Source organism: Hemitrygon akajei, chromosome 6 (assembly GCF_048418815.1).
Source record: "Hemitrygon akajei chromosome 6, sHemAka1.3, whole genome shotgun sequence".
In the NCBI taxonomy this organism is placed as follows: domain Eukaryota; kingdom Metazoa; phylum Chordata; class Chondrichthyes; order Myliobatiformes; family Dasyatidae; genus Hemitrygon; species Hemitrygon akajei.
Window position 1 is genome coordinate 130020071 of NC_133129.1, and position 27892 is coordinate 130047962.

Below are 27892 nucleotides of genomic sequence, written 5' to 3' on the forward strand. Positions count from 1 at the left end.
GTTTCAGTGAAATCACTTTTCTTATTTCTCAACTCTAGAGAACACCAGATTAGTCAATCTCTCCTCAAGCAACCACCATCCTTTGAACTGCTCGCATGAAGCTGCATGGAACTCTCTCAATGTCGTGTATGTTCTTTTGCAGGTGAGCAGACTAAAGAATGTATAAATACTCCAGGCATAGTATCCTTCATAGAAGAAAGGGATATGGAGTAAATGAACACAAAAGGTTTGTCACACAGGTGCCACAAGTGATTAGGAAGGGGCATGGGTTATAAAAGGAATGAAGTTTCAGATTTTGCTAGCTGCTGCTGACACTGAATGTGAAGTACTGCTTGCAGATTTTCCTGTGTATTTAAGGGAGAAAACATATTCAAAGGAGGCAGGGGAAGAGAAAGTTCTCTGGCTTATTTCCTGGGCTGAAAGAGCTGACATAGGAAGAGAAGTGACTATATTCATTGGGATTTCAAAGAATGAGAGGTTCTGAAGGGAATTAGCAGAGTGGAGGAGAAGAGAACGTTTCTCCCGGTTTCAGAACAAAGATGGAACATTAGAGCAGAGATCAGAGATGGGGAGCAGTTTTGTTTTCAGAGAACTGTGACCCTTTGGACCTCACCACTCCGAAGATCAATGGAGGTGGAGTCATTGAAAATACTCAGGGCAGAAATAGACCAAAATTTGAATTTTGGGTGAGTCAGGAAAGAAAAGGAAAGTGGCACTGAGATCAATTCTGGATCCTTAGTGGGGCTGATCAGCATTTTTTAAATATTCTTATGTCTTCCTTCCTTTCTCCTCTCTCTTCCCTTCTTCACCTCTCTTTCTCAATGTCTGCCATACCTTCTCCTACAGCAGAGGCTCCCAACCTTTTTTATGCCATGGAGCCTTACCACTAATCAAGAGGTCCATGGACCCCATGTTGGGGACCCCTGTCCTAGACCCTTCTTCCTTTCCCTTGTTTCTGCCTCTTTTCTCCTCCCATTCTGCTACCCTATGAACTTCTTCTCATTCCAATACTAAGTGCTACATTTGAGGTTTGGCCATTGTCTACCATAACAGGAATCAGCCTACAATAGGTGTTCCCAGCTATGGTGTCCAGACGCCTGCGAACTTGTGGAACTCCACAAAGGCAAGTTGGGATGGCAATGAAGAGGGATGGGACTGAGGGCGAGAAAGGGAGTTGAAGCTTAAAAGGTTTGGGAGTACAGACATACGCGTCTTTAAAAATAGGAGAGCAAATGCATTTTCAGAAAAAGTACATTTTATAAATGAGGTATTGTTAAATAAAGGCAAAGAATCAATATTCCACCTGTACAGATCATTGGATAGTCTCCAGTCCCAATGTTTTCTCTGGAAATGTCAAGGATTTGGTCATAATGTGTCACTAAACACATCTTTCCCAACCTCAATCCCTCCCCCACACGCTCTGATTTCCGCAGGGAATGCTCTCTCTGTGATTTTCATTTTCACTTGTCCCTCCTCACTGATGTACCTCCTGGCACTTATCCCTGCAAGTGTGACAAGTACTATATTTGCCCCTACACCTTCTCCCTTACTACCATTGGACCTTAGACAGTCCTTCCAAATAAGGTGACAATTCGCCTGCAAGTCTGTTGGGGGGCCATCTATTTTACCCAGTGCTCCAATGTGGCCTCCTCTACATCACCGAGACCTGTCATAGATTGGGGCAACCGCATCGTTGAGCACCTTTGCTCTGTTCACCACAACTGGCAGGATTTCTTGGTGACCACTGTCTTTCCATTCCCATTCTGATGTGTCCGTCCATGGCCATTCTCAGGCGGGAGGAGCAGCAGCTCACATTCCATTTCTAGCTTCTGGTAATTCCTCCCTCCCCCTTTCTCTTTATACCATTCCCCATTCTGACTCTCCTCTTACACCTTCTCTTTACCTGCCCATCACCTCCCTTCTCTTTCTCCCATGGTCCATCCTCCTCTCCTATCAGATATATTCTTCTTCAGTCCTTTATCTTTTCCACCCGTCACCTCTCAGCTTTTCAATTAATTCCGCTTTCTCCACATACCCACCTTCTCCCTCACCTGGCTTCACCTACCGCTAGCCAGTTTACACTTTCCCCTACCATCTTATTCTGGCTTCACCCCACTTCCTTTCCAGATGAAGGGTCTCAGCCCAAAATGTTGACTGTTTATTCTCCACAGATACTGCCTTACCTGCTGAGTTCCTCCAGCATTTTGTGTTTTTTGATCTGGTTTAGAAGAGATAGAAAGGAGTAAAGAAAGGTTTTAATTAAGACAGTGATGACAAGAACCGTAGAACACTACAGCACAGTACAGGCCCTTCAGCCCTTCATGTTGTGCCGACCCATATAATCCTTTAAAAAAATACTAAACCCACACAACCCCATAACCCTCTATTTTTCTTTCATCCATGTGCCTGTCCAAGAGGCTCCTAAATACCCCTAATGTTTTAGCCTCCACCACCGTCCCTGGCAAGTCATTCCAGGCACTCACAACCCTCTGTGTAAAAAACTTACCCCTGATGTCTCCCCTAAATTTCCCTCTCTTAATTTTGTACATATTGTTATGGTCCGGTCCAGAGCCCGCATTCCGGGTCTTGACCCGGTCCATGGACTCCAGGTCTTGTAGCCGTCCCCTCCTTTCGCCCTTGAGCCCAATTAGTCACACCTGTGGATCATCGTGGCTTGTTGGGGCTCAAGGAGGCGCACCTGATGCCCATCAGCTGGCGGTGTATATAGGGGGCTCTGGGAGTGGGGTGGGGTTGCTGTTGTTCTGTTCATACTGCTCTTCCTGGCTTGGAATACCCATAGTTAAAGACTGATTCTGAGAGTAAATCTGGCAGTCACCCTGGACCAAGCTCCTTTCCTATCCCTTGCCTCCATTGGGCAAGCCTGGATGGACTGCTGTTGCCTGGTGGGGGACTTTGCCCCTTCCTATCCCTTGCTGATGGGTTGTGCCTTGCTGATGGGTTGTGCCCTGCAACCTACCCAGGTGCCCTGTGACCTGCTCAGGCCCCTGTGTTCCTGCCTGGGAGGTCTGGGCCCTGCCCAGGAGTTATGTGGCCTGCCCAGTGAACTCTGGGATCTGGCCTTGCCTGAACTCCAAGACTCTCCCGGAACCCCAGAATCACCTTGAATATCACATCCCTCACACACGCCACGGTCACCACATCTTGTCTATCGTTTAGTTGTTCCCGTCCTGCCCCTAGTACTTCAGTGCCTGCGTCCTGCACTTGGGTCCAGCCTCCTGTCCCCTTATGACGCACATACCCTCTGGTGTTTGCTATTGGTGCCCTGGGAAACAGGTACTGACTATCCACCCTATCTATGCCTTTCATAACCTTGTAGAACCCTATCAAATCCCCTCTGATTCTTCTATGCTTCAAAGAGAAAAGTCCCAGCTCTGCTAACCTTGCTTCATGTGACTTATTCTCCAAACCAGGCAACATCCTGGTAAATCTCTGCACTCTCTCCATAGCTTCCACTTCCTTCCTATAATAAGGTGACCAGAATTGAACAGAATACTCTAAGTGTGGTCTCACCAGCGATTTATAGAGTTGCAACATGACCTCTCTACTCTTGAATTCAATCCCCCTGTTAATGAAGCCTAGCATCTCATAGACCTTCTTAACTGCCCTATCAACTTGCATAGCAACCGTGAGGGATGTATGGATTTGAACTCCAAGGTCCCTTTGTTCATCCACACTCTTAAGTAACTGATCATTAAACCTGTACTCAGTCTTCTGGTTTGTCCTTCCAAAATTCATCACCTCACACTTATCCGGATTGAACTCCATCTGCCATTTTTCTGCCCAACTCTGCAGCCTGTCTATATCCTCTTGTAACCTTTGACAACCTGCAGCTCCATCCACAACTCCTCCAATCTTCATGTCATCCGCAATCTTACTCACCCATCCTTCTACCTCTACATCCAGGTCATTTATAAAAATCATAAATAGCAGGGGTCCCAGGACAGATCCCTGCAGCACTCCACTAGTCACCGACCTCCAGGCAGAATACTTTCCTTCCACAACTACCCTCTGCTTTAGTCCTTTAAGCCAATTTTTTTATCCAAACAGCCAAGGTTCCACTTATCCCATGCCTCATGACTTTCTGGATGAGTCTCTCATGAGGGACCTTGTCAAATGCTTTGCAAGTCCATGTAGACCACATCCATTGCCCTACCCTCATCAATTTCTTTTGTTACCTCTTCAAAAAAACTCAATCAGGCTCGTGAGGCATGATCTTCCCTTCACAAAGCCATGTTAACTATCCATGAGTAGACTGTACTTCTCCAAATGCTTGTAGATCCTATCCTTAAGAATCCTTTCCAGTAGTTTGCAGACTACCGAAGTAAGACTCACCGGTCTATAGTTCCCAGTTTTCTCCCTATTCCTTTTTTAAACAAGGGAACTACACTTGCCATTCTCCAGTCCTCCGGCACTTCCCCTGCAGCCAAAGAGGATTCAAAGATCATAGCTAATGCTCCTGCGATCTCTTCTCTCAATTCCCACAATAACTTGGGGTGTACCATATCCAGCCCTGGGGATTTATCAATATCAATCTTGATGTTTTTAAGAAGATCCAGCACTTCATCCGTAATCTCCACATTGTCCAGCACACAGGTCTGCTCTATTTTGACCTGACCCCGATCAAGATTCTTTTCACTTGTGCATACTGAAGCAAAGTATTCATTTAGGGCGTCCCCAACCTCCTCTGCCTCCAGGCACATGTTGCCCTCTTTATCCTTTAGCAGTCCCACCTTGGTTCTCATCATCCTCCTGTTCTTCACATATGCATAGAACGCCTTGGGGTGCTCCTTAATCCTACATGCCAAGGCCTTCTCATGCCACCTTCGAGCTCTCCTAAGTCCTTTCTTTAGCTCTGTCCTGGCTACCCTATATTTCTCATGAGCCCCTCCTACTTCCTGCTTCTTATATCTAATAGACAATAGACAATAGGTGCAGAAGTAGACCGTTTGGCCCTTCGAGCCTGCACTGCCATTTTGAGATCATGGCTTGAGACCATAATATATGCTTCCTTTTTCCTCTTGACGAGTTGCCTTAAGTGTTTTGTCAACCACGGTTCCCTTTTCCTACCATTTTTTCCTTGCCTCAGTGGGATAAACCTATCCTGAACTCAGCTCAAGTGGTCCCTAAACTTCTCCCACATTACTTCTGTGCTTTCCCCTTTGAACATCTGTTTCCTATTTACTCTCACTAGTTTCTGCCTCATCCCTTCAAAGTTAGCCCTTCCCTAGTTAAGCACTTTACCATTTTGTCTGATTTTATTCTTTTCCATAGCTGTGCTGAAGCTAAGGGAGTTGTGGTCACTCTCGCCAAAATGCTCCCCTACCAAGAAGTCTGTCACCTGACCAGGTTCATTACCCAGAACTAGATCCAGTATAGCCTCTCCTCTCGTCAGCCGGTCCACATACTGTGTCAGGAATCCTTCTTAAAAACACCTGACAAATTCAGCTCCATCTATCCCCCTTGCACTCAGGAGGTGCCAGTCAATATGAGGGAAGTTGAAATCACCCATAACTACTACCCTGTATTTTGTGCACCATTCTAAAATCTGCCTACTTATTTGGTCCTTGGTGTCCCGAGGGCTGTTTGGGGGCCTATAGACTACTCCCAGCACAGTGATTGATCCCTTCCTATTTCTGACTTCCACCCAGACCGACTCAGTGGACACTCCTTCTGCAGCGTCCTCCCTGTCTATAGCCGTGATACTATCCCTGACCAGCAATGCCACTCCCCCCCCCCCTTTTCTACCTCCCATCCTATTCCTTTTAAAACACCTGAACTTCAGGACCTGCATCATCCAATCCTGCCCTTCCTCCAACCAAGTTTCAGTAATGGCCACAACATCGTAGTTCCACGTACTACAAACCCCATTTCCAAAAAAGTTGGGATATTTTCCAAAATGCAATAAAAACAAAAATCTGGTGATATGTTAATTCACGTGAACCTTTATTTAACTGACAAAAGTACAAAGAAAAGATTTTCAATAGTTTTACTGACCAACTTAATTGTATTTTGTAAATATACACAAATTTAGAATTTGGTGGCTGCAATACACTCAACAAAAGTTGGGACAGAGTTAAAATAAGATTGAAAAGTGCACAGAATATTCAAGTAACACCGGTTTGGAAGACTCCACATTAAGCTGGCTAATTGGTAGCAGGTGAGGTATCATGACTGGGTATAAAAGTAGTGTCCATCAAAGGCTCAGTCTTTGCAAGCAAGGATGGGTCATGGCTCACCCCTTTGTGCCAAAATTCTTGAGAGAATTGTTAGTCAGTTCAAAAGGAACATTTCCCAACGCAAGATTGCAGAGAATTTAGGTCTTTCAACATCTACAGTACATAATATTGTGAAAAGATTCAGAGAATTCAGAGACATCTCAGTGCGTAAAGGGCAAGGTCGGAAACCACTGTTGAATGCGCGTGATCTTCGAGCCCTCAGGTGGCACTGCCTAAGAAACCGTCATGCTACTGTGACAATTATAGCCACCTGGGCTCGGGAGTACTTCGGAAAACCATTGTCACTTAACACAGTCCGTCGCTGCATCCAGAAATGCAACTTGAAACTGTATTACGCAAGGAGGAAGCCATACATCAACTCTATGCAGAAACGCCGGCGAGTTCTCTGGGCCCGAGCTCATCTCAGATGGACCGAAAGACTGTGGAACCATGTGCTGTGGTCAGATGAGTCCACATTTCAGCTAGTTTTCGGAAAAAACAGGCATCGAGTTCTCGTGCCAAAGATGAAAACGACCATCCTGATAGTTATCAGCGAAAGGTGCAAAAGCCAGCATCTGTGATGGTATGGGAGTGCATCAGTGCCCACGGCATGGGTGAGTTGCATGTATGTGAAGGTACCATTGACTCTGAGGCGTATATTAGGATTTTAGAGAGACATATGTTGCCATCAAGGCGACATCTCTTCCCGGGACGTCCATGCTTATTTCAGCAGGAAAATGCCAGACCACATTCTGCACGGGCTACAACAGCATGGCTTTGTAGACACAGAGTGCGTGTGCTTGACTGGCCTACTGCCAGTCCAGATCTATCTCCTATTGAAAATGTATGGTGCATCATGAAGAGGAGAATCAGACAACAGAGACCACGGACTGTTGAGCAGCTGAAGTCTTATATCAAGCAAGAATGGACAAAATTTCCAATTGCAAATCTACTACAATTAGTATCCTCAGTTCCAAAATGATTAAAAGTGTTATTAAAAAGAAAGGTGATGTAACACAATGGTAAACATGCCTCTTTCCCAACTTTTGTTGAGTGTGTTGCAGCCATCAAATTCTAAATTTGTGTATATTTACAAAATACAATTAAGTTGGTCAGTAAAACTATTGAAAATCTTTTCTTTGTACTTTTGTCAGTTAAATAAAGGTTCAAATGAATTAACATATCACAGATTTTTGTTTTTATTGCATTTTGGAAAATATCCCAACTTTTCTGGAAATGGGGTTTGTAATCCATGCTCTAAATTCATCCTCCTAGCATTGAAATAGACACATTTCAACCCCTTTAACTGGCTACAATTATGTTTCATCCCCGGCCTGTCCTTCCTCATCAACTCAGAACTCTTAACATCATGTCCTCATCCTTCTGCCTTAATCCCTGCACTCACATTCTGATTCCCACCTCCTTGCCAAACTAGTTTAAACCCTCCCCAACAGCTCTATCAAACCTGCCCGCCAGGATATTGGTCCCCTGGGATTCAAGTGCAACCCGTCCTTTTTGTACAGGTCACACCTGCTCCAAAAGAGGTCCCAATGATCCAGAAATCTGAATCCCTGCCCCCTGCTCCATTCCCTCAGCCACGCATTTATCCTCCACCTCATTCTATTCCTATTCTCACTGTCGCGTGGCACAGGCAGTAATCCGGAGATTACTACCTTTGAGGTCCTGCTTTTCAACTTCCTTCCTAACTCCTTGTAGTCTTCTTTCAGGACCTCTTCCCTTTTCCTACCTATGTCATTGGTACCAGTATGTACCACGACCTCTGGCTATTCTCCCTCCCACTGCAGGATATCTTGGACGCGATCAGAAACATCCCGGACCCTGGCACCTGGGAGGCAAACTACCATCAGAGTTTCTTTCCTGCGTCCGCAGAATCACCTGTCTGACCCCCTGACTATAGAGTCGCTTATCACTACTGGAGTTATTTTCCAAGGAATATGCAGAATAAAAAGAAGACCCCCAAACAACACCATTTTATCATTTCCTGTCAGTCACCTTATGTACCTTATGCTCCTGTGCCTTGCATCACTTTATGGATATATAATCAATCTATGCATATAAGCTATCTTATACATTTACAGTTATTGAGTTTTTGATCATTATTGTGTTCTTTATCTTATTGTACGTGTGGTTTTTTTTTGTGCTGCATTGGATCCGGAGTAGCAATTATTTCATTCTCCTTTACACTTGTGTACTGAAAGCGACATTAAACAATCTTGATTGAATAGAATTAATTAAAACTATGAAAGCTTAATAAAATCAACAAACAAACAGCAATTTCTTCTAATTGTTGAAATAGTCACAGCAAATCCTACTTTTAATATCATCCAGGGGCTAGTGATAGAAATTCAGACCCTATACTTTTCCAAGGGACATGAAGAGAAGTAGTGACAGAAATAGTGTTGTACTAAACTAAAAAAAAATAAAAAGACTCATAGAAATCTCTGATGACCTTAGGATGTTCCATAACATTTTATAGCTAACAAAGTACTTCTTAACAAAAACATGTGCTATGAAGATTTATGACTCAATAATTTTATGAAAGATGACAGTCAATTGAACCTCAGGATAATAGCTTTGAGCTTCTAATATATGCCCTGTATCTTTTACATAGGTATATGGGCCCTTGGTTTAACATATTAGCTAAAAGGCGGCACTTTTGACATCAGAAGAGAAGTACAGTGGACTGCTGGTTCATTCACTGCTGCTTTTCCGACATTAGAATATAACCAAACACCCTCAGCAGAGACAGAAGTTCAAGAGCTATCTTATATCCTGTTGTATACTGCATTGTGCAACATCAGCTTCCTTCATAGGACTGGGACTTAATTTGCTTAGTTTAATTTCATGATAAGAATAGCATTATAGACTGAAAACGATGGTGCTCATCTTCATTCATAATATTTACGATTGGGATCAGCTACAGATGTGTAGCAATGTTAGATCTCTATTTCATGGACATGAGTCCTCCTGTTCCAAGTTCAATGCAACATTTGTTATAGGGCATCACACACAAAATGCTAGAGGAACTCAGCAGGTCAGGCCAAGGGTCTCAGATTGAAACATCGACTGTTTATTCATTTCTATAGATCCTCACTGGCCTGCTTAATTCCTTCAGCATTTTCTGATAGTTGATTTGGAGTTCCAGCATCTGCAGACTTGCTCGTTTTTATGATTTGTTACAGGGCATCTGGAATTATTAGTTTCTTATTCAGCAAGTTCCATCCATTCATCTACTGGTGGCTAGAAGGGACAAAGCTTCCATAAAAATCTTCATATGAGACCTGTTGTTTTAATCATCATTTCCAACTGTGGAGAAAGAGAAGGCAGCACAGGAAAGTTGGGAGGTAGGTTAAGAATTCTGACTTCAAATAATTTAACCCAATCAGAATCAAAATCAGGTTTATTATGAAGAGTATACTAACCAATACTAAACCAGGCATGACAACCCGCCTCAGAGTACTGAAATGTTACATTTATCCAGTTATGTTAGCTCAGAATGTTGGACAATATCTAGTAACATGAGCAAACAAATTGAAGCAGCAGAGATGTGGTTTTTGAGGACGATGCAAAGAGTAGCATGGATGAAATTACTATCTAACGAGGATGTCATGAACAGAGCAAGCACAAAAAGAGAAATAATGTATGAGATCATTAAAAGGCAATGTAACTTCATTGGACATGTGATTAGGAAAGAGGAGTTAGAATGCACGGTAATTATGGGAAAGATTGAAGGGAAGAAAGCTAGTGGAAGTCAAAGACAAATCATGATGGAAACAGGAGCCAGAGAAATGGAAATGAATACGAATGGATTGATCCACTTGACCCGAAACAGGAGTGTGTGGGCCATGGTAGTCAAAGGTCAAACTGGGCATGGTACCTGATGATGATGATAATGATGATTATCACTGACCTGTTGTAAAGCATGCTGTTTTGTGGCAGCAAGACATGGAAAATTACTAAAAGTTACAATAAAAAGTAAATAAATAAATAGTGCAAAATAGCAAATAGAAATAGCAAGGTAGTGTTCATGGATTCATGGACCATTCAGAAATATGGTGGCTGTTCCTAAAAGGTTGAGTGTGGGTCTTCAGGTTCCCTCCCCAATGGTAGTAATGAGAAGAGATCATGTCCCAGGAGTGAGGGTCTTTAATGATGGATCCCACCTTCCTGAGACTCCATCCTTTGAAGATATCCTCGATGATCAGGAGGCTTATGCCCATGATGGAGCTGCCTAAGACTACAACCGCCTCCTGTGATCCTGTGCATGGAAGCCTCAAACTAGGTGTTGATGTAACCAGTCAGAAGGCTCTCCATGGTACAGCTGGAGAAATTCGTTACAGTCTTTGGTGACATACAAAATCTCCACAAACGCCCAGTGAAGTTTAACTGCTTCATGACTGCATCGGTGTGTTGGGCCCAGGATAGGTCCTCTGAGATGCTGACATGCAGAAACTTGAAGCTGCTGACCCCTCAATGTGTGTTTGCCCACAATCAATTCTTTGGTCTTGCTGACGTTGACAGAAAGGTTGTTGCTGCAATGCCATGAATTAAATTGAGTTAAACTAAAATGTAAGAAATGTTAAAAACATGATGAAACATTACAAGGGAGATACAAAGTGCCAGGTAAGTGCAATGCAATGCCATTGGAAAAGGGATATGTTTGAAGCACTGTAGGGCATCGTGATGCTCAAAGATGGCTCTGGTTTATTTCCCCAAACTATGGATCATGGAATGTCTGTGCCATATCAATCTGGAGTTCAGGATTGAAAACTTGAACAGGCTAGTTAAAAATTCTTCTTTTGAGAGGCCTAATTGGAAAGCTGAAGTGAGGAATGCCTCCAAGAGGAAAGGATGAAGGGAGAAATATGTGAACGCCCAGCTTTTCCAACAATACAATGACAAAGTAGGAAATGACTGAGGGGAAGGGGCATAAGTAAACAATCAAGGGTGGGGATAGGAAGGAGATTACATAATCAAGAAACTCCTGGGTCCTCATGCTTAATAGCTTTTCTGAAAACTTCAGAAAAACAAACAATTACCAGCTGATGTGATACTTCCCATTAATGGAAGCTGAAAATTACATTCAGCATAGTATGAGCTTACTGAATGCAGCATAAACACAAATATACTGTGTGAGATAAAATAATTTTCTGATAGCCACCTAATTTCTAGGCGTGGTTCTGAATGGCTCATTGGACATTATGGGTTAAACTTACGTTACTTGTGCTTTGCCATACTTAATTTAGTTAAATGGCTCGTTAAAGACAAGCATAGCAATCTTAAATATGATCTGAATACCAGAGCGTGTCCCTGCTCATCAAAACATGTTATTTGAAATTCTTCATCTGTGAAACATGTGTTAATGATTAATAATATTTAACCTCTAAAAGATAAGCATATCATAAACTACTAAAATTAACACTTAGAGGCAATCTGTCTGGAACCTCCAGTCTGGGGTACTTAGGTCAGAAATAATAGCACAGCCCAGTTTGTTTCCTTAAATAATGAATTACAGACTTACATCTCAATAACATGAAAGGCTCAAAAACAAAACACCAAAATCCTACTACTGTTCGATTTACAATTTACACAAGTCAACTTCGACTTATTTTTTTCTTTCATCCAGTTCAGTGAGCCTAAGCAGCCTGATCTCCTTTAATTTCCATTGCACATTACATAGGTTCGATTAAGTAGAGTTAATAGGGAGGGAGACAGGGGGTGAAATAAAGTCAGGAAAGAGACTTGAGAGAACTTTCTTCCACTTTACCAGGATTGAAGAGGTAACATGTCAGTCTTTGCCCTTCATTGTTTCCTCTCATCGTTGAGAATTGCTACGGGTCAGACATAGAAACTTGTCCGAACTATGAGACATACCTGATAGTGAAATGCAAAAAGCTCATTTCGGACATCTCTCTCTCCTTTCTCAATCTCACTGTCTCCATCTCTATTGACACCAAACCTACAGACTTTTAGATTTATCTTGACTATACCTCTTCCCACCCGATCATTTGTAAAAATGTTATTCCTTTTTCTCAGTTCCACAATCTCCGCTACATCTTCTCTCACGATGAGGCTTACCATTCTAGAATTCCTGAGATGTTCTCCTTTTTCAAAAGACAGGGTTCCCCTTCCACCCACCATCAATGCTGCCCTCAACTGCATCTCTTCCATTTCATGCACATCTGTGTTCACTCCATCCTTCCACCACCATAACAGAGATAGTCTTTCCTTGTTCTTACCTACCACCCTATGAGCTCCATATCCAGCTTATCATTCCCTGTAACCTTTGCAATCTATAGGAGAATCCTACCGGTAAACATGTCTTTTCCTATTTCCCTTCACCATATACCCCCTACTACTCTCCACTTTCCGCATTAGTCATTCCCTACATGATTTCCTTGTTCACTCATCCTTCCTCAATGATCTCTCTCCTGACCCTTATTCCTACAGTGTAACAAGTGATATACTTGCCCTTAAATGTAATCCCTGACAACATTTCAGGACCTCAAATAGTCCTTCCAGATGAGGCAACATTTCACCTGCAAGCTGAGGTTGGCTATTGCACAGGGTGCTCCTCTAGATGGTGAAACTGGATGTAAATTGGAGGACTTTATTTCAGCACCTCAAAAGGCGGTATTTCCCAGTGGACACCCACTTTAACTCAACTTCCCATTCCCTTTCTGACATGTCAGTCCATGGCCTCCTTTACTATCACAATGAGGCCACTCTCATACTGGGGGTGGAATACCTCATATTCCATCTGGGTAACCTATAATTGCTTCAGTATTCACTATGGAGAAGGATCCTGGTGATTGTAGGGATGACTTACAGCGGATTGAAAGCTTGAGCAGGTCGACATTAAGAAAGAGGATGTGCTGGAGCTTTTGGAAAGCATCAAGTTGGATAAGTCTCCGGGACTGGATGAGATGTACCCCAGGCTACTGTGGGAGGCAAGGAAGGAGATTGCTGAGCCTCTGGAAAAGATTTTTTAATCACCAATGGAGACGGGAGATGTTCAGGAGGATTAGAGGGTTGCAGATGTTGTTCCTTTATTCAAGAAAGGGAGTAGAGATAACCCAGGAAATTATAGACCAGTGAGTCTTTCTTCAGTGGTTGGTAAGTTGATGGAAAAGATCCAGAGAGGCAGGGTTTATGAACATTTGGAGAGGCATAATGTGATTCAGAATAGCTATTAGCTTTGAGTGAAAGCCAGGTCGTGCCTTACGAGCCTGATTAATTTTTTTGAGGATGTGACTAAACACATTGATAGAGATGTAGTGTATGGGGATTTCAGCAAGGCATTTGATAAGATACCCCATGCAAGGCTTATTGAGAAAATAAGGAGGCATGGGATTCCAGGGGACCTTGCTTTGTAGATCCAGAATTGGCTTGCTCACAAAAGGCAATTGTAGTGGTTGTAGACGGGTCATATTCTGCATGCAGGTTGGTGACCAGTGATGTGCCTCAGGGATCTGTTCTGAGACCTTACTCTTTGTGATTTTTATAAATGACCTGGATGAGGAAGTGGAGGGATGGGTTAGTAAATTTGCTGCTGACACAAAGGTTGGGGGTGTTGTGGATAGTGTGGAGGGCTGTCAGAGGTTACAGCGGGACATTGATAGGATGCAAAACTGGGCTGAGAAGTGGCAGATGGAGTTCAACCCAGATAAGTGTGAAGTGGTTCATTTTGGCAGGTCAAATATGATGGCAGAATGTAGTATTAATGATAAGACCCTTGGCATTGTGGAGGATCAGAGGGATCTTGGGGTCCGAGTCCATAGGACACTCAAAGCTGCTGCGCAGGTTGACTCTGTGGTTAAGCAGGCATATGGTGCATTGGCCTTCATCAGTCATGGGATTGAGTTTAGGAGCAGAGAGGTAATGTTACAGCTATATAGGACCCTGGTCAGACCCCACTTGGAGTACTGTGCTCATTTCTGGTCGCCTCACTACTGGAAGGATGAGGAAACTATAGAAAGGGTGTAGAGGAGATTTACAAGGATGTTTCCTGGATTGGGGAGCATGCCTTATGAGAATAGGTTGAGTGAACTCGTCCTTTTCTCCTTGGAGCAGCAGGGGATGAGAGGTGACCTGATAGAGGTGTACAAGATGATGAGAGGCATTGATCATGTAGGTAGACAGAGGCTTTTTCCCAGGACTGAAATGACTAGCACAGGAGGGCACAGGTTTAAGGTGCTTGGAAGTAGATGCAAAGGAGATGTCAGGCATAAGTTTTTTACTCAGAGAGTGGTGAATGCATGGAATGGGCTGCCGGTGATGGTGGTGGAGGCAGATACAATAGGGTCTTTTCAGAGACTCCTGGATAGGTACATAGAGCTTAGAAAAATAGAGGGTTATGAGTAACCCTAGGTAATTTCTAAAGTAAATTCATGTTCAGCACAGCATTGTGGGCTTAAGGGCCTGTATTGTGCTGTGTGTTTTCTATGTTCTATAAGACCATTAGACATAGGAGCAGAATTTGGCCATTCAGCCCATTGAGTCTTCTCTACCATTCCATCATGGCTGATTTATTTTCCCTTTGAACCCCATTCCCTCATCTTACAGTTATCTCTCTGTAACCTTTGACACCCTGATTAATTAATAACCTATCAAACTTATTAAATATACCCCAACAACTTGGTCTCCACAGCCATCCATGGCACATGAACTCCACAGTTTCACCACCCTCTGGCAAACAAAATCCATCCTCAGCTCAGTTCTAAAGAGACGTCCCTTTATTCTGAGGCTGTATCCTTTGGTCTTAGACTCTCCCTCTATGGGAAACATCCACTCTGTCTCGGCCTTTCAATATTTGATAGGTTTCATTACGATCCTCCCCCCCCCACTCCCATATCAGTCTTCTATACCCAGTAAAAAGTTTGGATAGAGCCTTAAACAAAAACAAGCTGAATCTGAAGACACATTCTCATAAGACTCTAGGAATTATAGGCCAGAACTGCTGTATATTTTCTCATCATGGCCAGAAAGTGAAGCAGCTAATTAGAGTGTATGATGATATACATATGCATTAGGCCAAGCAGCAAATGAACTTACTGCAAGCCTAGACTTTACTACACACAGCGAAGTGATGAGACCCCCTCCCTATGTCACATTTGAGTGTCCGTAATGATGACCAATCAGTTGATTGATAAGCCTATAAAGGCCAAGCACTTGGAGGAGACACCACCAGTGAACAGCACACTGATAATATCTCCCCGTATGGTGAGGAAATGTTTGCAAATGGATTGCCAAGACCACAGAACAACTCATCCTACCATAAAGAGTCTCAGCCCGAAGCGTCGACTGTTTTAATCTTTTCTATAAATGCTGCCTGGCCTGCTGAGTTCCTCCGGCATTTTGTGTGTTTCCAACATCTGCAGATTTTCTTGTCTTCATGCAGCCATTATATAAGTTGCTCGTGATACAGGGTACTGAATGGTACACAGGTTAATGTTTTTAACAAGTTTGACCTGCCACATACATATATGCACAATTAAATATGGATAAAGTAAGTCAATGTTTTCTAACAGTCAACATCTGTAAGGGGCTTTATTCATACCCCCCCCCCCATCCCCCTGTTCAAATAAACCAGGTTAATCTTCGACAGGTCTCTGACTCCCATGTGTTACTTTACAAGGTTACTTCAGTCTATGCTAGGAACTCACCTGAGAAAATACAACAGATACATTGATGTTGAAGTGTACACCAAGCTTGGCAACTAGTTTGCAGACATTTCATCACCATTCGAGGTGACACCCTGAGTGCGCAGTTGTTGATGTTTCTCTCTTGGAGTACTGGTGTTTATATAGGCCCACATTCGCTTGCCTCAGTCCTGATTTGCTCCCCCTTCAGTTGACCCTTGAATTCAATTGGCTCGTGTTTCTTTGGCACTTAGCGGTTCATAGGCGACATCTATTTCAATACGTTCCCAGAGAGAAACAGCAACAGCTGCTCACTGAGGATATCAACTCGACTGATGATGAAACGTCTGCAACCTAATTGCCAATCTTGGCGAACACCACAACATCAAATGCCTCAACCTGAGCTACCAATAGTTACCAGCATCCTGAGCAACAGATAATCTGTTTCTGTCAACAAAATGCAGAGACATTGTCCAGAACATTTTCATACAGTTCATCGTTCCATCCAGCAATCCGATGGCTATGTTATGGGTGTACACATAAGTGCAGCAAATCTGTTAACTAGTTTATACCAGACTGAGTGGTAATAAATTATGCTGCAATGTATAGTATAATCATGCCACTTCTGCGTTATGTCATCATGAAGAATGTTACTTACAATTCTCTTGATACCTTTCCAAATAAAATCAGGTTTGGCAAACTCCTCTTTAAGAAGACACAGCTGCTTTTTAAAGTAATCATTGTTCTTTCACAGAGAATGGGAGATCTGACACCAGACTGCATAACCTGTAAAAGAATCGTTGACCATTGGCATGTAAGAAGCATGTCAGACACCAGACTGCATAGTCTGTAACAGAATCGCTGACCATTGGTACCTGTTCTTCTGCTCCAACTGCATGATTTCTGAACTTGCTGTTTTGCCAAGGTTTCCCACCGATGTACACATTCAGTGAAAAATTGCAATAGAAACAAACTACTATTTACCTCTTTTTTTCGCCTAATGCCTGCAGACCAGTGCTCTGAATGTCGGCAACCTTTCTATCAGTGAGAAGCAATGGCTGCATTGAATTTACCTATGGTACTAGCAATTGAAACATAGACCTTTATTAATGTCTGAAGCGAAGTTCTGTCAATGTATATGACATGTAAAGCTCAAAACTGTTGTTGTAGTATTTCTGTTTAGACAGGACAGCACCAAATTCTTTGGGTATAACGCAGGGTTATGTGATGATTTGATTACTGCACTCAGCATTAATTAAAGGATGGTATTGGACAGTGAACAGGTATCCACCACTGTATTTCTCCCAAAGTGAATGTTATATGTGTGTAATTGTATCAATGGAACATTGTCACAGCCGTAATATTCTACTGCAATGTATCCTGTTCTCAGCAAATATTGTACTTCACAAGCAAAGTGTTGCAGGAACTCAGCAAGTCAGGCAGTGTTGATGAAGGGGAATGAATAGTTGGACATTTTGGGCTGAGACCTTTCATCAAGACTGGAAAAGAGGGGGGCAGAAGTCAGAATAAGAAGATGGAGGGAGTGGAAGGAGTACAAGCTGGTGAAACCAAGTGAGGGGGGAAAGGGGGTACCTGGGGTATGAAGCGAAAAGTTGGAAGGTGATAAGTGGAAGATAAGAAGGGCTGAAGAAGAACAGTGAGAAGAGTGAAGCATGGAAGAAAGGAAGGTGGAGGGAATCAGAGAGAGGTGATGGGCAGGTGAGAAGAGAAGGGGTGAGAGGGTAACCAGAATGGGAAATGGAAAAAGAGATAAGGGTGTGGGGGGGGGGGAAGAAATGACCAATGTTAGAGAAATCAACATTCATGGAATCAGATTATAGAAACATAGAAAACCTACAGCACAATACAAGCCCTTCAGCCCACAATACTGTGCCAAACATGAACTTACATTAGAAATTACCTAGGGTTACCCATAGCTCTCGATTTTTCTAAGCTCCCTGTACCTATCCAGGAGTCTCTTAAAGGACCCTATCGTATCCGCCTCCACCACCATCACTGGCAGCCCATTCCATGCACTCACCACTCTCTACGTAAACAATTTACTCCTGACATCTCCTCAGTATACACTTGCAAGCACCTTAAAACTGTGTCCCTTCGTGTTAGCCATTTCAGTCCTGGGAAAAAGCGTCTGACTATCCACATGATTAATGCCTCTTATCATCTTATACACCTCTATTAGGTTGCCTCTCATCCTCTGCTGTTCCAAGGAGAAAAGGCTGAGTTCAACCTATTCTCATAAGGCATGCTCCCAGGCAACATCCATGTAAATCTCCTCTGCACCTTTTCTATGGTTTCCACATCCTTCCAGTAGTGAGGTGACGAGAACTGAGCACAGTACTCCAAGTGGGGTCTGACCAGGATCCTATATAGCTGTAACAATATCTCTCTGCTCCTAAACTCAATCCCACAGTTGATGAAGCCAATGAACCGTATGCCTTCTTAACCACACAGTCAACCTGCACAGCAGCTGTGAGCGTCCTATGGACTCGGACCCCAAGATCCCTCTGATCCTCCATACTGTCAAGAGTCTTACCATTAATACTATATTCTGCCATCCTATTTGACCTACCAGAATGACCACTTCACCCTTATCTGGGTTGAGTTCCATCTGCCACTTCTCAGTCCAATTTTGCATCCTATCGATGTCCTTCTGTAACCTCTGACAGCCCTCCACACTTTCCACAACACCCCCAACCTTTGTGTCATCAGTAAATTTACTAACCCATCCCTCCACTTCCTCATCCAGGTCATTTATAAAAATCACAAAAAGAAGGTGTCCCAGAACAGATCCCTGAGGCACACCCCAGGTCACTGACCACCATGCAATATATGACCTGTCTACAACCACTCTTTGCCTTCTGTGGACAAGCCAATTCTGGATCCACAAAGCTAGGTCCCCTTGGATCTCATGCCTTCTTACTTTCTCAATGAGCCTTGCATGGGGTACCTTATCAAATCCTTTGCTGAAATCCATATACACTACATCTACTGCTCTAATCCTCCAATCCCCCAGAACCTCTCCCGTCCCTATTGATGATGCAAAGATCATCGCCAGAGGCTCAGCAATCTCCTCCCTTGCCTCCCACAGTAGCCTGGGGTACATCTCATGCAGTCCCGGAGACTTATCCAACTTGATGTTTTCCAAAAGCTCCAGCACATCCTCTTTCTTAATGTCTATATGCTCAAGCTTTTCAATTCACTGTAAGTCATCCCTATAACCTCCAAGATCCTTTTCCGTAGTGAACACTGAAGTAAAGTATTCATTAAGTACCTCCGCTATCTCCTCTGGTTCCATACACACTTTTCCACTGTCACACTTGATTGGTCCTATTCCCTCACATCTTATTGTCTTGCTCTTCACATACTTGTAGAATGCCTTGGGGTTTTCTTGAATCCTGCTCACCAAGGCCTTCTCATGGTCCCTACTAGCTCTCCTAATTTCATTCTTAAGCTCCTTCCTGCTAGCCTTATAATCTTCTAGATCTCTATCATTACCTAGTTTTTCAAACCTTTTGTAAGCTTTTCTTTTCTTCTTGACTAGATTTTCAACAACCTTTCTACACCACAGTTCCTGTACCCTACCTTCCTTTAACTGTCTCATTGGAATGTACCTATGCAGAACACCACACAACTCCCTGAACATTTGCCACATCTTTGTCGTACATTTCCCTGAGAACATCTGTTCCCAATTTAAGCTTCCAAGTTCCTGCCTAATAGCTTCATATTTCCCCTTATTCCAATTGAATGCTTTCCGAACTTGTCTGTCATCCCCTCTATTGCTATGGTAAAGGAGATAGAATTGTGATCACTTTCTACAAAATGCTCTCCCACTGAGAAACCTGATACCTGACCAGGTTCATTTCCCAATACCACATCAAGAACAGCCTCTCCTCTTGTAGGCTTATCCACATATTGTGTCAAGAAATCTTCCTGCACACACCTAACAAACTCCATCCCATCTAAACCCCTCACTCCAGGTAGATGCCAATCAATATTTGGGAAATTAAAATCTCCCACCACAACAACCCTGTTATTATTACACCTTTCCAGATCTGTCTCCCTATTTGCTCCTCAATGTCCCTGTTACTATTGGGTGGTCTATAAAAAACACCCAGTAGAGTTATTGACCCCTTCCTGTTTCTAACTTTCACCCACAGAGACTCAGTAATCAACCTCTCCATGACTCTCTCCTTTACAGCAACCGTGACACTATCTCTGTCAGCAATGCCACACCCCACCTCTTTTGCCTTCCTCCCTGTCCTTTCTGAAACATCGAAAGCCTGGCACTCTAAGTAACCATTCCTACTCCTGAGCCATCCAAGTCTCTGTAATGTCCACATCATAGCTCCAGACTCTAAGCTCATTCGCTTTGTTCATGATGCTTCTTGCATTAAAATAAACACATTTCAAACCATCAGTCTGAGTGTATCTCTTCTTTATCACCTGCCTATCCTCCCTCTCACACTGTCTCCCGGCTTTCTCTATTTGTGAGCCAACCGTCACTTCCTCCATCTCTTCAGTTCGGTTCCCACCCCCCAGCAGTTCTAGGTTAAACTCTCCCCAATAGCCTTTGCAAACCTCCCTGCCAGGATATTGGTCCCCCTCAGATTCAAGTGCAACCTGTCCATTTTGTACATGTCACGCTTGCCCCAAAAGAGGTTCCAATGATCCAGAAATCTAAATCCCTGCCCCCTGCTCCAATCTCTCAACCACACATTTATCCTCCACCTCACTCTATTCCTATACTCACTGTTGCATGGCATAGGCAGTAATCCTGAGTTTACTATCTTAGAGGTCCTGCTTCCCAACTTCCTATGTCGTTGGTACCAATATGTACCATGACCTCTGGCTGTTCATCTTCCCACTTCAGAATATCATGGACGTGATCAGAAACATCCTAGACCCTGGCACCTGGGAGGCAAACTACCATCTGCATTTCTTTCTTACGTCCATAAAATCGCCTATCTGTCCCCTACTACTGCTGCCTTCTTCCTTTCCCTACCCTCTGAGCCACAGGGCCAGACTCTGTGCCAGAGGGGCGGCCACTGTTGCTTCCCCCATGTAGACCCCCCCGAACAGTACTCATAACAGGAGTACTTATTGTTTTGGGAGACAACCATAGGGGTACTTTCTAGTATCTGACTCTTGCCCTTCCCTCTCCTGACTGTGACCCACTTATCTGTCTCCCGAGGCCCCGGTGTGACTACTTGCCTATCGCTCCTCCCTGTCACCTCCTCACTTTCCCTGACCAGATGAAGGTCATCGAGCTGCGTCTCCAGTTCCCTCACCCAGTCCCTAAGGAGCTGCAGCTTGACGCACCTGGTGCAGATGTGGCCATTCGGTTGTGTGGGTGTCTCCCGGACTTCCCACATTGATATCCAGGACAGAACACCGGCCCTACAGACATACTTCCTGTTTCTAATCCTCACAAGTAACTTACCTCGCCTCGACCCGTTATTGCCAAAGCCCGAATGAGCAAAAGCCCTACTACACTGCCTCAGATCACTCCGTCGATGACCGTTCCTTTGATGACTGCTCTGCTAGGCAGTGTCTCCCTTTTATTCCTGAACATTCCCTGCTATCTAACTCATGATTGGTGCTCCGGTTATAGCCGCTGATAGGCCACGTACAATGAACAAATGCTCTTGAAGCTCCCTTTTTAAATAACCGCCGCCAATCTGCGAGAAATCCCTCTTGGTAAAGCTCTCTTGATGCCGCTGATAGGCCACATACATGGTATAACTATCTTGAATTGGAACACCGGGAGAAATATTGATGTTTATATTGATTCACTGACCATTAACTTGCACTTTAATTACAAAACTGTGTGTTTTTCATTATTCTAGCTGGTGGTATATAGATACTGTTTAAAATTTGCTCTTCATATTGCTCACTAATATTGCAGCAGACTCTCCCTTCTGGTTTTCTGTTCCCTTATATGGAGAACTTACTTGGCTCTTGTCTCCAGACATGGGAATAGTCTGACACATCGAGGCTTCATGTCCTTGCTTCTTGCAGAGAAATATTTCACTGCTCTGAATTAGCATGTTCACCATGGCTGATCTATGTTACATCGGGGCAGCTTTTTCTGCTGTAAAGCTAAATTCACTCAGATAATTTGTATCAGTCAAGGATCCCAACTTTGCTATTGCTGTTTTCCAGAATGCAGCACTAACACTGACTGAACAAAATTCTTTATCATTTTGAAAGCCATTTCCATCAATTTTACATACACACTCAGAGATCAAAATCTTCCCTGTTTAATAATTTAGATTTAATGGGCTTGTCTATTAAACTACACACAAAGTGGCCTCGCGGCATTCAATTCAGGAAGAGGCCAAAATTTCAATCGCAAGGAATATTCTTCAGTACAATTACATAACCATTATTGGGGTCACCTGACCTTTATTTTCTGGTTCCAAATTTGTTGCTTTCTACCTCATCCAAAGATGCTGGATTGAAGTGATTCTGCAATCTATCATCATATTGAATGAAACACCTTTTATCTTACATGGTTCCAGACAAAATGGCATACATATCCAAGCCATTTTCTATCACCAAGACTGATTACTTTCACTCACATATGGCTTCATTTTGTTCATTGCACATTTATCTCTGTCCTTAATTTCAAGAATATTACTCAAGAACAGAAGCAGTCATGGGTTTTGTCATAAAAACCAAACATCCCATTTAAACTGGCTTGGGTCTGAGCTCCCATCTTGTATCAATGCTGTCATACCAGCTACAGGCTTATATGAACCCCTGGCTTGCATTAGCTTTTATTTCTCCTGAAGGACCTTTGTGTCAAATCTACAGACCAAAGTAATTGTGATTCATGTGTTTTCAAACATACGCCACCCAATATCCTGTTAATCAATATATTTGCTTAACTTGATGAATTTAGCTTTAGCAGGTCCAATTCCTCTACATTTTACCCTCATTGGTCCCGTAATGTTTGTGTATTTATGGGTTCCTGGTCTCCAGTGAGAAGATAAGAGAGTGTACATACTACAAATGTTTGTAGTAACATGGAGAATTCTCTGAGGTGGGACAGGTTTACTAAAGATCTATAGAAATCAGAGACTCATGACTAATCAGCCTATTGTGTCCATACCAGATCTTCTCAGTGTGTGCATCTGCACATGACAAATACATGATTGTGTCAGGTATGCAATGATGTGTCACACTGGGTGACACAATAGCACAGTCAGAAAAGCTACTGCCTCATGGCTCCAGCAGTTTGGGTTCAATCCTGGCTCCCACTGTTGTGTGCGTCTAATTTCCATGTTTTCCTTGTGACCATGTGGGGCTCTGCTGGATGCTTTAATTTTCTGCAACCACAACCAAGAGAAAGCCTGCAGATGCTGGAAATCTAGGCAACACACACAAAATGCTGGAGGAACTCAGCAGGCCAGGCAGCATCTATGGAAAAGAGTATAGTCAACGTTTTGGGCTGAGACCCTTCATCAGGACTGGAAAAAAAGATGAGGGGTCAGAGCTAGAAGATGGGAGAGGGAAGGAAGAACCACAGGGTGATAGGTGAAATTGCAAGGGGAGGCGGTGAAGTAAAAAGCTGGAAAGTTGAATGGTGAAAGAGATACAGGGCTGGGGAAGGCGGAATCTGATAGGAGAGGACAGAAGGCCATGGAAGGAGGAGGAGCACTGGAAGGAGCACCAAATGCCCCCTTCTCCAGCCCTGTATCTCTTTCACCAATCAACTTCCCAGCTCTTTACTTCATCCCTCCCCCACCTCTCGGTTTCTCCTATCACCTTTTGGTTCTTCCTCCCCTCCCCCTACTTTCTTACTCTAACTCCTCAGCTTTTTTTCCAGTCCTGATGAAGGGTCTCGGCCCGAAACGTCAACGTCTCTTTTCCGTAGATGCTGCCTAGCCTGCTGAGTTCCTCCAGCATTTTGTGTGTTTTGCTCTGGTTTTCTCCAGGTCTTGTGATGTGCTGCTAGTTTAACTTCCCATTGTAAATTAACCATAGTGTGTAGGTCAGAGGTAGCATCTGGGGAAGGGGAATGGATGATATAAATTACAAGTAAAACTAACAGAGCAATGACATGGCTACTATGGACTTGAAAAGCCAGGGTGGTTTCCTTCCATATTGCAAAGAAATATGAAATTTATTTGCACATACTGGAAATACAATGATTAAAATCAGCGATATTTCATGCAACAGTAGGTTGTAGGTTGATTTCCCCTGGGCTAGAGGGATAATGTTTATAAACCAAAGGTCCACTGATCAAACAAGTTAAGGGTAGTTCAAAAGTAACTCAACACTACTTACAGTGTCCTTCATGCGTGAGTTAGGGGATTCGCTTTGCACACATCAGATGCCATGTTTTTTTGAACTGCATTAGTTATTGGCCAGACAGCATTCTGGGTAATGAAAGGATCTATATGTTTGCAATATTTTTGTTTTTCTTTATTAATTGACCTACAGGTTAATATAGTTGCAAGACAGAGTAATACTGATAACGCAAGAGTGATTGAGACTGTAATGTTGCATGTGATTGCTGCTCCTCTAAAGGACCTGTTTACTGAAACCAGAAGTAACAACTTGCTTTGCCAGATGGCAGGTGATTCTATTGAGAAGAACAAATGTGGTAATTGTTTGAAAAGGTGGAATTCTATGAACATTATTCTCTGTGAAGGCAAGAAGATTCTTGCATAAATTAAACTGTACTATTCTACGAAGAGCAATGGTACAAGCATTCATCAATTGGTCAAGCAGTAAAAGATTCCAATTACCCCTTTCTAAACAACCTCTCATTAGTAGTGACTGTACTTAAATATTTTTAAACACTAGGCTTATTGATTTTAAATGTATTATTGTAGATTTTACAACTCAATGCTCCTTTAATTTTCTTCTTAAGGTCTACCTCACAAGAAGACCAGAGTAGGGTCCATTGATAAAGATAGATACATGTAACTTGGAGAGCAAATTTCAGGAATTAAGTACTAGATTGGAAAACATGGATTCCTATTCATACCATGGATAGACAAGTTGGAAGAGGAGAAGTGGAAGATGGAAAATGTTAAACTGAGGCTGCACGGATATACACTCAAAGTTTGTTCACAGTTCTAGTTGGCTCAGAATAACCTGCCCTGGAATCAATGCATCCTGTGATGACACCAAGTGCAACAGGGTGGGAAAGGTATAGCAAAAATCTAGCTTAGGAGGTGAGAGAGGGAGAACATGAATAATAAAGCCTTTATAACAGAAGCAGAAGATAAAAATAGAAAATATTACAAACACAGAAAGATAAAGAAAGAAGCTATAAGTTATTCTCAGAGATAAGTAAGAATCACAGGGCAGATACAGGGGAATGAAACAACAAGCACAGGGTGGATCCAGAACAATTCCCTACATCATCTGTTTCCAATCCAAGTGGAAAGAAGCATGCCTAATAATTAGAATTCAGTTTTGTTTTCATGCACTGAACATGTTCCGCATTTTGCCCTAGCAGATCTCCGGCATAAAATTGTGACATTTGCCTAACAGAATCTGCGTGTAAAGTGCATCCTTGCCTTGCCAGTCTCTGGGAAAGGTATCAGATCTAAAAGGAATTTGTGGGACAGCTTCAGAAATGCAGCACAAGAGCTGCCGTCGGAACTGGGACAACACGCAGAGGTTGTAGTATGTAGCCTGCCATGCTTAGTATAAAGAGATTACAATTGGTGATGGAACAATCAGTAATGAGATTACCAATATTTTTAACATTGAAAACAGAGCTTGACAGATGCAGAGTGTAAGATGTCAATGTTAAAGTGCAGACCTTTTAACTGATAACCTGAACATTGACTTCTCTAACTTCCGTTAATGCCCCTCCTCCCCTTCTTACCCCATCCCTGACATATTCAGTTGCTTGCCTGTTCTCCATCTCCCTCTGGTGCTCCCTCCCCCCCCTTTCTTTCTCCTGAGGCCTCCCATCCCATGATCCTTTCCCTTCTCCAGCTCTGTATCATTTTCGCCAATCACCTTTCCAGCTCTTAGCTTCATCCCACCCCCTCCGGTCTTCTCCTATCATTTCGCATTTCCCCCTCCCCCCACTACTTTCAAATCTCTTACTATCTTTCCTTTCAGTTAGTCCTGATGAAGGGTCTCGGCCCGCATTTTGTGTGTGCTGTTTGAATTTCCAGCATCTGCAGATTTCCTCGTGGTAACTGATAACCTGGTTAATTTAACTATTGCCCTCAGCATATTGTATTTCTTGTTTCCTTAGGGACATTCAACGGAGACTGCAGATTACTCAAAGACTCCAATTTATGCTGGCATAGGAGGAAATGAGCATGAATTTGTGATATCCTAAAATTCACGACGAACACCAAGAAAATTTCATGATGTCCAAGATGAGTTGTGTACGGAAGTCGACCACTTTTCCCAATCTGATCATCAGATGCTGCAAATCTGAAATTAAAACAGAAGTTGAAACAGAACTACTCAGCACATTGGTAGAGTTTGGTTCTGACAAAGTATCTTCAACTTGAAACATTAACTCAGTTTTCTTTCCACAGATACTGCCCGACCAACTGAGTGCTTCCTGCATTTTCTGTTTCCTCCCCAACTTGATCTCTAGTCCAAACTACCCTGTGTTAAATTGCATGTCTGCTCTTGAAATATGGACACTAATAGCTCCAGTTTCTAGACTGTAGTACCAATTATTGTTTCAAGAAGTAGGTCTAATAAGTAAATTGAGAACACAAGGACAAATGGGGGCTGTGATCGCTGAAAGAATCAGAAAAGAATACTAAAGGGTCAAGGACATACAGGTGCAAAGTTCAAAGTGCATTTGTTATCAAAGTGTGTATGCAGTATATGACTGAGATGTGTCTTCCCCACAGCCAAGAAAAGCATCAAAAACTCTGCGCAAAAACAATGTGCAAATGGCACAAGAGCACCAACCCCCACTCGCAAAAAATTGCATTTTCGGCAACATGATAGAATGGGCGAAAACACAGAATATAAAAACACAAAATCAAAAGAGTCCGATCGATCTACAGTCCAGCCCACAAACTGCAGACCCAGAACTTCATTACCATCCTCCGACAGCATCAAGGAAGGGAAGTTCAACTTGAAAAAGAGGAATTTGGTCATAGGAATTGAACAGGAAAGCAGACAACATACCACCAGAACAAATATGAGCTGCATAAAAGCAAAATGGATATAATGCCAAAGGAATCAAAAGTCCTACGTTAAAACTTTGAAATATGCTAATAAATTCACATTAACGACCTGATGAAAGCTGTGTGAAACTAATGCTAAGGTTAATGGTCTTCAAAATAGTAATAGAAGGTAACAAAAATTTAGTGGCAAAATGTAATGCTAAATTTGAAAGAAATAAAAAAGGGATCAAATGGAGGAAATGTTGTTATGAAGGAAATATGATTAAGAAAAATCATCAGCTTTCAATGATGTACCAGATGTAATTGTAGAGGATGAAATTATGATAGAGATTTAAAGTAGTTTCCTTAAGTTGTGGGAAAATAGGAATATGGAAGGATAAGAAAGAAGATTATATGAGGACAAGGAATGTAGAAAATGAATTATTTTTAAATATAGTCATTGAATGTAATAATTGAAACCCAACAGCAAACACTATAATTATATAAAATCTGGAATGAGATATCTGAGGGAATGACTATATCAGTAATGAGAATACATATGAATGTGCAAATATTCTACAGATAAATGATTAGTAATTTAAGTGTTACCATAAACCTGGGGAAGAAGTAACAGCTTTGTTCAATATTAAACTGTAATTGTAGACCAGTGTGTTGTCTGTAGGCAAATCCTTACAACCAAATTTTGTTTGCAATAAAATTTATAAGACCTTACAAGGTTATGAAATAATTAAAAGAACCAGTCTGGATATGTTAAAGGTAAGTCATTTTTGACAGGTTTTCTTTTAACAGGCACTTATTAGATTGAAAAATGTATTTTAGATGAGGCAGTGCATGGGAATTA

General features: G+C 42.6%; 1 long non-coding RNA gene across 1 annotated transcript; it reads left to right on the forward strand.

The window, feature by feature from the left end:
• Positions 1-27777, forward strand: LOC140729469 (uncharacterized). Its single transcript, XR_012099331.1, has 3 exons — positions 1-142; positions 9440-9601; positions 26151-27777. It is a non-coding gene; the product is annotated as an uncharacterized lncRNA (long non-coding RNA).
• Positions 27778-27892: the final 115 nt, after the last annotated feature.